Genomic DNA, 12,977 nt, shown 5'->3' with positions numbered 1-12,977 from the left:
GGGGGAAGACTTCGAAGCTCCACACCCTCCATCTCTCGGCTCAGACTTGGATTTAGATCTAAGGGACACCCTCACTAGTATTTCTACTCATTTCTTCTGCTTGAAGAGTCATTATTTGTCATATTTCTTGACCATTCTAGCTTTGGTTGGAAATTTTTTTTACTAAAATATTTAAAGTTTGGGGCTAAAGAGATAGCCAAAGCAAGCCCCCCCCCCGCCCCATTTCTCCAGGTGTTTGGAGGGTGTGTGTGATTACGTACTTTGCAAACACAAATCAACACACAGCATTACAACAGCAACGAGAACCACTCGTTTACCTTAAAACCCCACTGGAACATCTGACTGGGACCATCAGGAGGCTGGTTTTATGTCCTGGTGATTGTTAAGTAAAAATATAGGCCGTGTTATTGTCTGCGTTTGGTAAAATGTCTTCCTCACTTAACATGCTTTATAAATAATAACATTAATAATAGTGCAGCTGAATCACTAAATGTCTTCTCAGTTTTTTTGTTTCTCTCGCCAAGTTCGAAGCCAGCTCCTCATTCTCGCCTCTTCCCACTCACCCCGGCTTCTCATGGCATTTTAATGAGTTATTTTAGCCTGAAACATATTGTTGTGCTCTTCATATACACATCTTATTTACATCCACCTCTTAAGGATGATTTTAGTATTTGCTCTTTGGAGATTCTGAGCTATTAATGTCACTGCTCGGAGGCTGAGAGGTTAATTAACTTATCAGATGTCATCAGACGAAGAGGTGGCGGACCTGGGATTAGAACTTGCGCCTGCCTGGCTCCGAAGGCTGACTCTTCTCGGGCGCGTGGCTGCTCTCGCGCTGGGGTGCCCTGGAATCAGCCGCTTGAAGACAGCGGGGGTCTCGTCCAGGGCTGCGGAGAGGCCGGAGCGTCTCGAACGCTGCGCGGCCGGCTTTCCCGGAAGCCAGGCTCCCTGTCGGCGCCACCGCCGCAAGCCACGCCCACTCCCCGTGCGGCACGTTCCGCGCGCCACCTGCCCGGCCTCGTGCGGGAAGAGGGCGCCGCGCGCCTGCGCTTCGTGGGAAGCCGGCCCGTCCGCTCAGCGAGAGGCTGGTCACACGCAGGCGCGACGGCTGTGGCGTCTGACTCAGGGAGCCCGGCGTCCGGACGGGCAGGGGCGCTGCAGGGACGCACGCGTCGGGATGCGCGAAGGGACAAGAGGGCGGGAGGGGCGGGAGGCAGCGGGCCTCTCTGGCAGGGCGGCCCGACACGGGAGCCTGCTCACCGGGCCAGGATCCAGGGCGGGTGAGACTGAAGAACACCCACTCCCAGGGCCCGGCGCTTGCCCACGAGACCCGCAGTCTCGCGAAGCCGCAGGGCCCCGGGTGAGACCCGCGCTTCGGGAGCGCGGGGCTGAGCCTCTGACGAGGCGTTCTTGGAGAATCACTAGCCAGTGCACTAGTGTAAATGTGTTTCCTCTCATCACGACTAAATTTAGCCAAACTTTAAGTAGTTGAAGTTTGAATCGACCTGTGTAACTAAGAAGCTAATCTACCAGTCTGAGTCTTTTAAAACATCAATAAAGGTTTTCAAGCAGAGTTCTGACTTCCTTTATCTTTGTTCTTCCTGGGGTAGGTTGACTGGGTTTAACAAAGAACAACTGGAAATAAACTCCTCTTCAAATTCAAATATGTCTTGACACTTTGGTCAAAACTCTGTGATTAATCCAGGGACCCTTGAGCTGGACCCATGTGGACTGTTTTTTCCATTTAAGTAACAGACAAAAGTTCTACACCAGCAGTATTTTAGAATGTAAGACGCATATATAGAGCCTTCCAAGTAATTTTCTTTTTTTTTTTTTTAATGGAGGTACTGGGGATTGAACCCAGGACCTCACACATGCCAAGCCCATGCCTCCTGCTGAGCTATACCCTCCCCACCTCCAAATAAACTTCAGATAAAACTGGTCTGCAAACATTTTGCTGCCCTGGGTAGAATTTCCACGGCAGGACCACACTCTGTTGGCTACATAGCCTTCCCTTCCCGACGGACGTCTGTCCTAAGCCCACAGTTCTTACCAACAGCCTAAAAGGAAAAAGACTCATCTTGGAAGGGTATGTGAGCAGCTTTGACATTGCCCCTCGTAAAAGCCAAATACGAAAGGGAAAAAAAGAGAAGCCGTGGTCACATCACCAGCCTTTAATCCCCAGACCACATCTTCAGGAGGCCCGGGGCTGGGGTCCTGCGAGGCTGCTTGAAGTTCTTTTCAGTTCCGGTCAGGTGAGTCAGGAAAGTGGAATTACTAAAGTAAGAAGTCATTTGGACTCAGAATGGGGAAGAATGTGAGCATTTGCAGATAGAAAATTTTCTGTGCAGACTGGACTGCGGATTCATCCACATTTTCTGCGTTCCTATCAGAACAGGGAAAAATTCTTAGGAATCTCAGGTCTTGCTTTTATTGCAGGTATTTTGCATGGCCAACCACGATGGGGCAGTGATGGCCCAGAAAAATAAGGGTCAACCAGGCAGCTCCACAGTGGATGGTCTTAGGTTTTGATATGTTTACACCAGATCATTTTTAAAAATTAACCTTGTGACGATGACCACAGACATTTAAATTGTGAAGCTAACAGAAATGTAACCACATGTATCTGTATCAATATGATTTAAATCTGTGTCTGTATCTACAGCTTCACCTGTACTTCCATCTACATCTGAATCCAAATCTCAGTTGTCTCAGTTGTGTTTCTATCTGTATCAACACAACACAGATCTAGAATATATACGCTCGAGAGGAAAAGAAAGCAAGGAGGAGAAAAATCATAAGACGTTAGGATGTAAGTGTGTTTTTAGCACTTGAAAGTGAAGGTAAATTTTGGCTTTCTGCTTGTCCTGTGTTTGGAAAATGATGGCTGTGAATTCAGGGGTGATGGGAAGCCCCCCGTTTGTGCAGACTGTGGATTTGTGGAGTTGTTGAGCAGCCTTTGTGATTCTCTGTCCTCACCTGGATGCAGCCCTACTCCTTCTGGAGGTGAAGGCAACAGGACTTGTCAGGACCTTTATCCAAGGAAACCAAGGACCCCACTCTGAGAAGACAGCTAGGTTCACTTTTTTTTTTTTTTTAATTGAAGTAGAGTCAGTCTACAACGTAGTGTCAATTTCTGGTGCACAGCATCATGTTTCAGTCATACACATTCATACACATATTCCTTTTCATATTCTTTTTCATTATAGGTCACTACAAGATATTGAATATAGTTCCCTGTGCTGTACAGTAAAAACTTTTGGTTTATCTATTTTATATATAGTAGTTAGTATCTGCAAATCTTGAACTCCCAATTTATCGCTTCCCACCTCCTTTCCCCCTGGTAACCGTAAGTTTGTTTTCTATGTCTGTGAGTCTGCTTCTGTTTTGTAAATAAGTTCATTTGTGTCTTTTTTTTTTCTTAGCTTCCACAGATGAGTGACATCATATGGTATTTTTCTTTCTCTTTCTAGCTTACTTCATTTAGAATGACCATTTCCAGGTCCATCCTTGCTGCTGCAAATGGCATTATTTTATTCTTTTTTTATGGCTGAGTAGTATTTCATTATATAAATATACCACAGCTTCTTTATTCAGTCATCTGTTGATGAACATATAGGTTGTCTCCTTGTCTTGGCCATTGTAAACAGTGCTGCTGTGAACATTGGGGTGCATGTGTCTTTTCAAATTAGAGTTCCTTCTGGATATATGCCCAGGAGTGGGATTGCTGGATCATAGGGTAAGTCTATTTTCAGTTTTTTATAGGTTCATTTCCTAGGACACATTCCATCACCCTCAAGCTTGTGCCAAATCTAAAGCGTGTGTGAAATGAGAGGTGGGACGACATGGGTTTAGTCTCTGCTTTTATCCCTGGGCATCCTCACCTTCTTAATTTTCTCTTCCTCTCTTTAAGCGACTTATTGCTCAAAAAGAATGAGGAGGCAAAATTTCAACTGCCTCCTGCCTAGTCCGGGCTCAGCGAGCGGAATACAGCCTTGAGGATGAGACCATGACGCACCTGCCACAGGGGCACAGTGAGGCAGGAGTCTGCGAGTAGAGAAGGGAGGGGGGTGACAGAGCCGCACGTCGACCCGCAGACAGTAAGAGCGGCACATCCCTTAAGGTAGCGCTGTGAGTGCGAATGTATTTGAGATGCTTGGCTCAGCACCTGGCCCCAGGGAAGAGCTAAGAAAAGACCGCTCGTGTGTACTAACAGCATAAGCCACAGAAGAGCGACGCTCTTGGTCTCAGGGTCCACTGCCAGCCCCTCACCATGTGCTCCGAGTTTGGTCTGAAAGGCTGGAATTTCCCAAAATTTCGGGCGGGGAGCGCCAGGCCCGCTGCCCCTCCTTTTCTCAGCCCTGCCCCCTGTGGCTCTCACCTCATCCAGGGGAGCAGGTTTATGTCCACCTGCCTTGTGCAGGCGCAGCTTGTGGGGTCTGGGCCCCCAAAGAAACTGCTGCCCTGCTGTTCCTGAAGCCGGACCTGCCTTCTTCTGTAATTTCAACATTAGGGCTGTGTTGCTTGAGTAGACTTTTCTAGAAGTCTGGCGTCCCATGGTCTGCGTGTCATCTGTCAGCTGCCCTTAAACTGGCTGTTTCCACCCCGTTCTTCATGACTCTTCAAGATCCCAGGTTGCCTGGAAAATGCATTCCAGGTAAGAATGGGACTGAGGGGAGTGCTGTCTGAGAATGAAACAGAAGACACAGCCACTCTCGCCACCAGCGTGTGACTTTCAGTTATTTATGGGGATAAAATACCGTTCTGGCCTTTACTTGATGCCACGAACGCGACATGATGCAGATCCCAGACACGGGGGTCAGGATGACACTTGAACACGAGAAGAGAATCAAGGGTGGAAATTCTCTTTTCACTCAGCTGAAGGCAGAACTTCTCTTATTTTTATTGTAGGTTTTTTTTTTTGTATTTAATATACAAGAATCTGACAAAGTAATACAGGATAATCATCTAATAATATCCATCTTACCCCCATAAAATTATTATATCCAGTCTTAAAATGTTACATATGTCACTATTGGAAGAGAGTAACATAAAACTCAGTTTATAATATTAAAACTTGTAGCGTGACACAGTGTTATCAATCAGGTCCCCGGCTAATATTACACTTTCCCCATTTTTCTTTAATTTTGCATTTTTAGTGTAACAAATTGAGATTAAAGCAGCAGGCTTTTGTTCATAACCTCTTGGTAGTGAGTGGCAGAGAAGTTACAAGGAGAGTGATGACAAAACAAATCACAGGAACCCCTAATATTTAATAACGTTTCAAATAGATTACTGAGATTTAAGGTCCTGAGTGGTAAGCAGCCCTGGATCAGCACAGAGGGTCCAGTAATTACAGAGCCGTTGCGTTAGCCCACTTCTGACTAAATGCGGACAATTAGAGAAAGGTGTGAGTTAAATCAGGCAGCGTGGAAGAAACTGAGATAGCCCTCTTGGAAGGTTTCGGTTTTCTCTCTGTGTTCTTATCAACTCTCTGAATATTTTATTTTAAAGACAGAGTAGCCTGTGAAGCGTGGACTTTTTTTTTTTAAATGCAGATTCATACAGCTTAACACAAATGCCTGTCTCTGTGCACCTCCACTGGAGCATTTAAACGGCAAAACTATTTCCCTGTGTGAAGACATCCTCGTGTGCTTATTCATTGTGTTTCTTAAGAGCACGGGCTGCAAAAAGTTGCCTTCAAAGTTTTTACTAATAAACAGGGATATGTCTTTGAAAAGTTGTTGAGATTGGTTCTGAGTTGAGGACTTTTAGACAATTACATTTAAAAAAATGTACAGTTTAAGTCAGCCACGCCTTCTCTTGGCTGTAATATGCACATCAACTATGTTGTGTTGAGCTATATGGCATAATCTAGTTCACCTCATCAAACTTTCCGACCCAGGTTGTAAACCCAGCTGTGTCAGCCTCTGCCCTGTTACCTCCAAGCAACATTTAGCCTCTCAAGAGAGCGGTCCCTCCATGGAGGATTTGGGTAAGTTTATCACTGGTGTGGTACAATTGGACCTGATTTGTCCACGTGGAGAGCATGAGCTCTCCAAACAAAAAAGGACTCCACATGCTGTAATCTTCACGTTGAGCGTTCTGCTCTGCACACGTCTTGAGTGTATCCGTTTAACCTAAAGCATGTCCTTAAAATTTGTACTAGAATTTTGCGGTTCTCTGAGAGTTTTTATGGCTAAGAAATAGAGGTGCCAACAGTAGTGCTAAGAGGGGCTCCCATGATTTCTCCTCTGTTACTAACAAGGTATCAAAAAGATACACACACCCCAATGTTCATAGCAGCACTATTTACAACAGCCAAGACATGAAAACAACCTAAATGTCCATCAATAGATGACTGGATAAAGAAGCTGTGGTATATTTATACAACGGAGTACTACTCAGCCATAAAAAGAATAAAATAATGCCATTTGCAGCAGCAAGGATGGACCTAGAGATGATCATAGTACGTGAAGTAAGTCAGGCAAAGACAAATATCAAATATCACTTATATGTGGAATCTAAAAAAATGATACAAATTCTATTTACAAACCAAAAACAGACTCGTGGACGAAGAAAACAAACCCTGGTTACCAAAGGGGAAAGGGCAGGAAAGGGATTTATTAGGAATTCGGAATTAACAGATACACATTACTATATATGAAACAGATAAACAACCAGGACCTACTGTAGAGCACAGGGAACTGTATTAAATTTCTTGTAATAGCATAAATGGAAAAGAATCTGAAAAGAAAAAAAATATACGTATGACTGAATCTCTTTGCTGAGCACCTGAAACTAACTCTGTAAATCAACTACACTTCAATAAAAAATAAAATTAAAAAAAAAAAGTGCTGGCTTGGGGTCGGATCCAAGTTCAAACCCCTTTCTTGCCATCACTAACCTAGCCAGGATTTTAGACAAGTTAATTTCCCTCCCTGAACCTCAGGGTTCCCAGCTGAGAACAAAGCTCCCAGCCCTACAGAGGTAGTATCGGTGACTACTAAATAGTACAGTGGGAGGCACTTAGGTAGCCCCAATACCGGCTCATAGTAAAGGCTTAACAAACAGTAATTTCACTTTGCAAACCAGCTTCCTGACTGAAACAAATACGCAGAAGTTGAAACAAAAAAGTCTAAATGCTTCTTATGCTAAAGTGAAGATTCCTTTCCAGGAAGTTTTGTATTATTTCAACCATGCTTGTTTTTCTAACCAAACTAAAAGATTAGCAAATTTCTCCAGAAGCTAGGGAGAAAGGATTCCTTTTTTTTTTTTCTTTTTCTTTCTTTTTCATTAACTTATAGTTAGTTTACAGCGCTGTGTTAGTTTCTGGAGTACAGCGTAACGTTTCCCTCATACATAAACATACATACATTTGTTTTCATATTGTTTTTCATTACAGGTTACCACAAGTATTGAATATAGTTCCCTGTGCTTTGCAGTAGAAGTAGCTAGTGTTTGCAAATCTTAAAATGTGTTTTTTAACTAATAAAATGAAGAGATGACATTCTCTGTTTTCGTGGCCAGACGTGCAATATGATATTATTTACTGCCTCAGGTGGTTTGAAAATGAAGCTGTGTTAGATGCATATAATGTCCTCACTAGGTTCTGGGTGGACAAGCAGCCAGACAGATGGAAACAGGTTTCTGAGAAAAGAGGAATAGGGTTGGACAAGGGGGAAGAAGAAGGGACAGCAGATAAAGGAGAAGAAGCAGGTGATGGGGGAAGGTCTGGAGAAGAAAGTAAAGGATGGATGCTTGTTCTCCTGAGTCTGGAAGGAGGTGTAAATGGGATGGGGTGTCGTAAGTGTCCATGGGAACCGCCCACGCTGGGTGTGCTTCACTCTTCCCCGTTTCTTACCCCTGCTCCATCAGCTCTGTCATCTGTACGTGTGGGAGACTGGTTCCCACGTTCGTGATTCAGGACAGCGTGGACTGCTCAAAAGCTTCAAATTTAGAAATGCACCTGTTTCTTCACTGAACACGCCTTTCAACCAAACACGTTTTAAACGATGCTCAAAAGCTGCAGGTAGGAACGAAGGTATGTGGGGGAAAAGCCTTCCTGAAATGGGAAGTCCCACTAGGCCTACGCCCTGCAGACGTCCCGGGGGGAGACTGTTTTGGGAAGAAGACGACGGGAACGGGCCTGCCTTTTCTGAACCACACTGCAGCTCGAGTAGCAGGTTAAGGGAGGTCTGTAAACTCTGTGGAAAAGTGCAGTGTGCTCCCCGCTTGCACTGGGAGAGGAATTCCAACCAGAAGGCAGCGGTCTGTTTCCTGGCTGATCTCTGTCATACTTATGGACACCTTTTCTAGGTTAAATTTTATTTAAAAAAAAAAATCACTCAGCAAAGTAACATTGAATTGATAGGTCTTTTGCCCCCGTTTTCATATTGAAGCTGGCAGCCTTCAGCAATCTGCCCACCCACAAGCCAGGTGGACACTCAGTACAACCCTCTCAGCTAGTGGACCGATGTGACTGGGCAAATTAAAAGCAGACATTGATCACGCCGTGTAAGCAAAAGACGCTTCCTTGTTGTCAGACCTCCCAGATCCTGACTGGTGATCCCTTCTTATGTAATGGTGTAATAAGTCATTGATGTTCTTAAAACTTCCAGTAAATTTCCACCATCTCAAGTCCTGCGGAGGCCATTAAATCAAGGCTGATTTGGACATAAATATTTCTCAGATACAGCAACATATAAATGGGATCAGACGGTCAAGGTAGTTCGGGTAAGTGGCAACTATTAATTTTATTGAAAAGACCTCCCTCGATTGACATTACTGGTTTGAAAGGCGAGCCCGTCTCTAAGGGGTTAACCGGCGTCCCATTAGTGGGAACGCTATCACAAGACAAAGTCGCAGAGTGGAACGCACCCTGCTTTGAATGCAGAGCTCATGCGTGGTCTAGACTAAAGGCCAAACAAATTCACAGCGCCTCGTGCATCTCCGTGGAGGGACGTTTTCACTGAAGGATATGTAAATACTGCGCTGGTCAGGGGTTCTGGGATTCCAAATGCCATAACAGGTTGTGACCCGAAGCCCCGTTGATATATGAGTGAGGGCGTAGACTAAATCCTTTTGAATGACAGCTAACATGGGGTGTTTTGCATGAAAAGTAACCTCTAATAAATGCCCTCTGCTTTTTTCTCTTCAAATCTGTGACAGTAATGAACGGGAAAGGGGGGCCTCCCTCACTGGCAGTGCTGTTTACACCTAAACAGCTGAAACTCTTGCCTGGGTGTTGGCTTCCATTCCAGAAGGCGCAAGAGTGGAGAACTGACTGCAGAGGACGATTTCCTCTTCTTCTTCTGTTTTAATCTGGGGGCTTCCCCATGAGCTCCAGGTGAAACAGAAAGAAGTGCAAACACGTGCAAAGTTGCGAGAACAAGTGTTTCATTTCCTGAGGAATCCATTCCCTGCGAGGGTGTGTTTGCAATTGGGAATGCTGATAAAACCCTTCCTGCTCCGAGAGCCCGGGAGCTTGGCCCTTCAGGTTTGTGTCTCCTGCAAGGGCTCGGGGACGTTACGGCAGCTCCGAATCCCAGCCCAGAGCCCGCATTTCCCCTGGGGTTGCTCTCACGTGCTCAGAAAGTTCTGTTGTTTTCCCAGATTTCAGCTGGATCCAAAAAGCAACACATCCCCTGAAAGGATGGAGAGTTCTTCCTCTTCCCAGTGTGACAGGCTCTTTCCATATTTTGTCTTTTAAATCTGGTAGAGGATCCGTTCTGTTTGCCTTCGTCACTCAAACACTTGCCCAGTGCGCGTCCGGTCTCCCCGGAGTGACGCTGCTTCAGTCGCACGGCCGCAACTGTGTCCGGGGCTTTCTGAGGAAACATCTCGTGGCGTCTGGCCTACGTTTTTCTTGACAGAATTGATGTCAGGCTACTCCTAGGCAGGTCCCCTTGGATTTTGTTCCACTAGTTCCTTCCAAGGCTTGGGCTTGGACTATCTGAAATATTTTTCAGATGCTTGTGTGGCTCTGTGTCTCCATTTTCTCTAAAATCCTTCCCCTTTTCTGCTGCTCTTGGTGGCTTTTCCTGAACCCGCCCTCTGTCTGGTGCCGCGGTGTCTGTGCGCGTTTCGCCTACACAAAGCTCGTGCCCTTCCAGCACCCCTGGTTAGAATGTAAGCCCTTGAAATTAAAAGCCCTTCTTTTCTGTATTTACAAAACCACCACGGATGGTTTTCCTGGCCTGACTCCTCCCCTCTGGGCACAGGGGCTGTGACTCTGTTTGGAGAATGTATTGGAGGCAGCAGGAACAGGACGCTCTGGGCTGCAGGTAGCGAGACCAGGCCTTTGGATTTGGATTTAAATTGTGGCCTGAGATCCAGGGAGCATGGGAAGAAGCAACCTCGCAGTCAGATTCTCTGGGCTGAGCTGCCGACGTCAGGGCTGCCGAGCAAGTCCTCTTCGGGCCGGGAAGCCCCTCTCCTGGCCAGTAAGGTCAGCATCCTTCCTTCCTGGCCTCGGGCTGGGAGTAACGGCTGTTTCGCAGCGCACGTGGACTCGCCTGGTACCTTGAAGACAGCCCTCCAGTGTTAACTCCAGGACCGGCTGCTGTAAATGTCGGTGAGGAGTGAGGGAGGGGAGGGCACTTCCTTCGGTCAGATTAGGACTGAGCTCCAGAAGGAGCTTTATGTTGTTGCCCCCGTGGTTCAGCGACAGGGCTCCTGGTGGACGTTTGGGCGAGAAGCCTACAGCCATGGCGGCCTCAATCGTTCAAGCCCACGTCCCTGGGGAGAGGGGAGCGTTTAGTCTCTGTGTGGGGGCAGTCCTCCTTGTCTGGAACCATGTTTGGATTCAGCGAGCATTTGCAGAGCGACCCCAGCCCGGCCGGGCCCAGGCCAGGCGCCGGAGGCGGGGGAGGAAGGCCCCTCTTGCTCCCGCGGAGCCGGGCTGTTGATACTCGGGGAGGAGAAGCCAGCCGTCATGGAAACCACGCTAAGAGCATGTTTGCGCCTTGCTTTATCCTCAGTCGTTCATGGCGAATTAATCTCTGTGATTTATCTGCTCCATTTTTTGAAGTGTCTTGAATTTATCAGTGGAACATCACGGTACAAAATGTTCCGAACTTACGTTCTGGAGACCGCAAGACATTTCAACCTGACACTCTGGGTCTTGAGAAAACAAATTATAGTCAAATTCTGCATCTGCACATGCAGACGACTTCTGTGGGTCCTGCACGGCGCAGGGCTCGTCCCAGCCTGAGGTTTTCTCGTCTGGCACACTTCGGGGTCTTTGTGTTGGAATAACGCAAGATGGTTTTACCATTAGCTTCAATGAGACTTCATTTTGATAGTAAATCTGCTACAAAATCAGAATAATAGAACCTCAGGGCGAGTAATTCGGGATTATGCACATGGGTTGTCCTGTTTGAAGGATCCATAAATTGATCGAGTATATTGGCTCGGTAAATTTATTTTCGTATAAGAACTCGAGACCGTTCTGTCCAAGTAACCCACTTACTGTCCTGTGCGCACGTTTGTTTCACAGCCTCCCCCGGCTCCTCCTAAACATTCATGCGGTTTATTTCCTATGACTAAGCAAGAACCTGGAGACAGTAGGTGTCTCGGATTTGTGTTTTCCCTTCAAGTCTTTGCTCCTTGTGTTTATTTCTGTTTATTGTGGTGCTTCTTGGAATCTTTGAATATGTTACTTTCCGTGGCAAAAGGGATTTTGCAGATGTGATTACGTCAAGGCCCTTCAGGTGGGCGATGACCCTGACTCTCTGGGTGGGCCCGGGGTAAGGACAAGAGTGGCTTCAGTGTGGAGGAGGGAGCCAGGAGGGCCAGAGTCTGAGAAAGAGATGTGACGATGGAAGCAGAGTTTGGAGAGATGGGTTGCCGCCTGTGAAGGTGGAAGGGACCAACATCCAAGGAACGGGAGTAGCTTCTAGAACCTAGGGAGGACCTGAGAACCACCCAGACCTTCATCTCTGAATGGCCCTGAGTGCACACGCCTGCAGGAAGTGAAGGCCAAAGCAAGCTCGTCCCCAGGCTGAGCACTGAAATCCTGCCCCAGCTCGCACAGGACTCCATGTCAGAGGGCGGAAGCCTGCTGGTGTAAGACGTCTAAAGAAATCTTACCCGTGATTAACTGAGCTAACTGAGCAGACACTCCATTGGCCACACGCTACAAGGGATACAGATTTTAAAGAATCAGCCCAGGAGTCACTACCCGTCACCCCAGGTTCACTCAGGTGAGGCCACGTGTAAGAGGCAGTGGAGGAAATTCTAAGCCGTCTTGACAGATGGACCCCAGTGTCATCAACACGTCTGTGCAACACAGCATGTGACCAGGCAGAATGAGTTCTTCAAGGCTCTGATTATGACTCTTCCACAAGATCAAGAACCTTCCAGAGCCTTCTGCTCAGTTACTGTTCCGATGAGCTGATTACAGGAGAGTAAAGGCAGTTGGCACACATACGTGACTTACAGGTTCGGCACAGTTTAGCTGGTGATGGTTTTGGAAATACAGTATTAACCATAAACTGAACAAAACCTCAGCTCTTACAGCAATAGTTTTTCACTTCATGGAACTATGTGGAGTAGTTTACGCCCCTCGATCAGCGTTGATTTATTTCACACCCACTTATTCCATACTCGCAGCAGGCCCTTCTTACCCGCTCTTGAGGGGCGTCTACACTGCTGTTTAAGACTTTAATTTTTGGCAAACAGTCATCCTAATGCATGGAAGTGAGGAAAAAACGGAAGTCCCAAAAACATATCCTTTTTCTTCTGTTCGTGTTTCCATGATTCTTGGCTCTAATGGAAGTGACCTTTGGGTTCCGTGCGAGTGCACATCATGGAATAAAGGGAAAGGCTTCCTAAGCTCGGAGCTGGGCTCCCTGCACGGACGGGTTAGATATTTTTGCTTTTTCATTTCGGCAGCGTCCCCATGGTGAGTCCACGCTTGCTGTGCCAGTAGTTTCATTTTCAAATAAGGCGTCTTATACCCGGCAGACCTCAGA

This window comes from Camelus dromedarius, chromosome 28 (genome assembly GCF_036321535.1).
Source record: "Camelus dromedarius isolate mCamDro1 chromosome 28, mCamDro1.pat, whole genome shotgun sequence".
In the NCBI taxonomy this organism is placed as follows: domain Eukaryota; kingdom Metazoa; phylum Chordata; class Mammalia; order Artiodactyla; family Camelidae; genus Camelus; species Camelus dromedarius.
Note: the sequence above shows the minus strand (reverse complement) of the source record.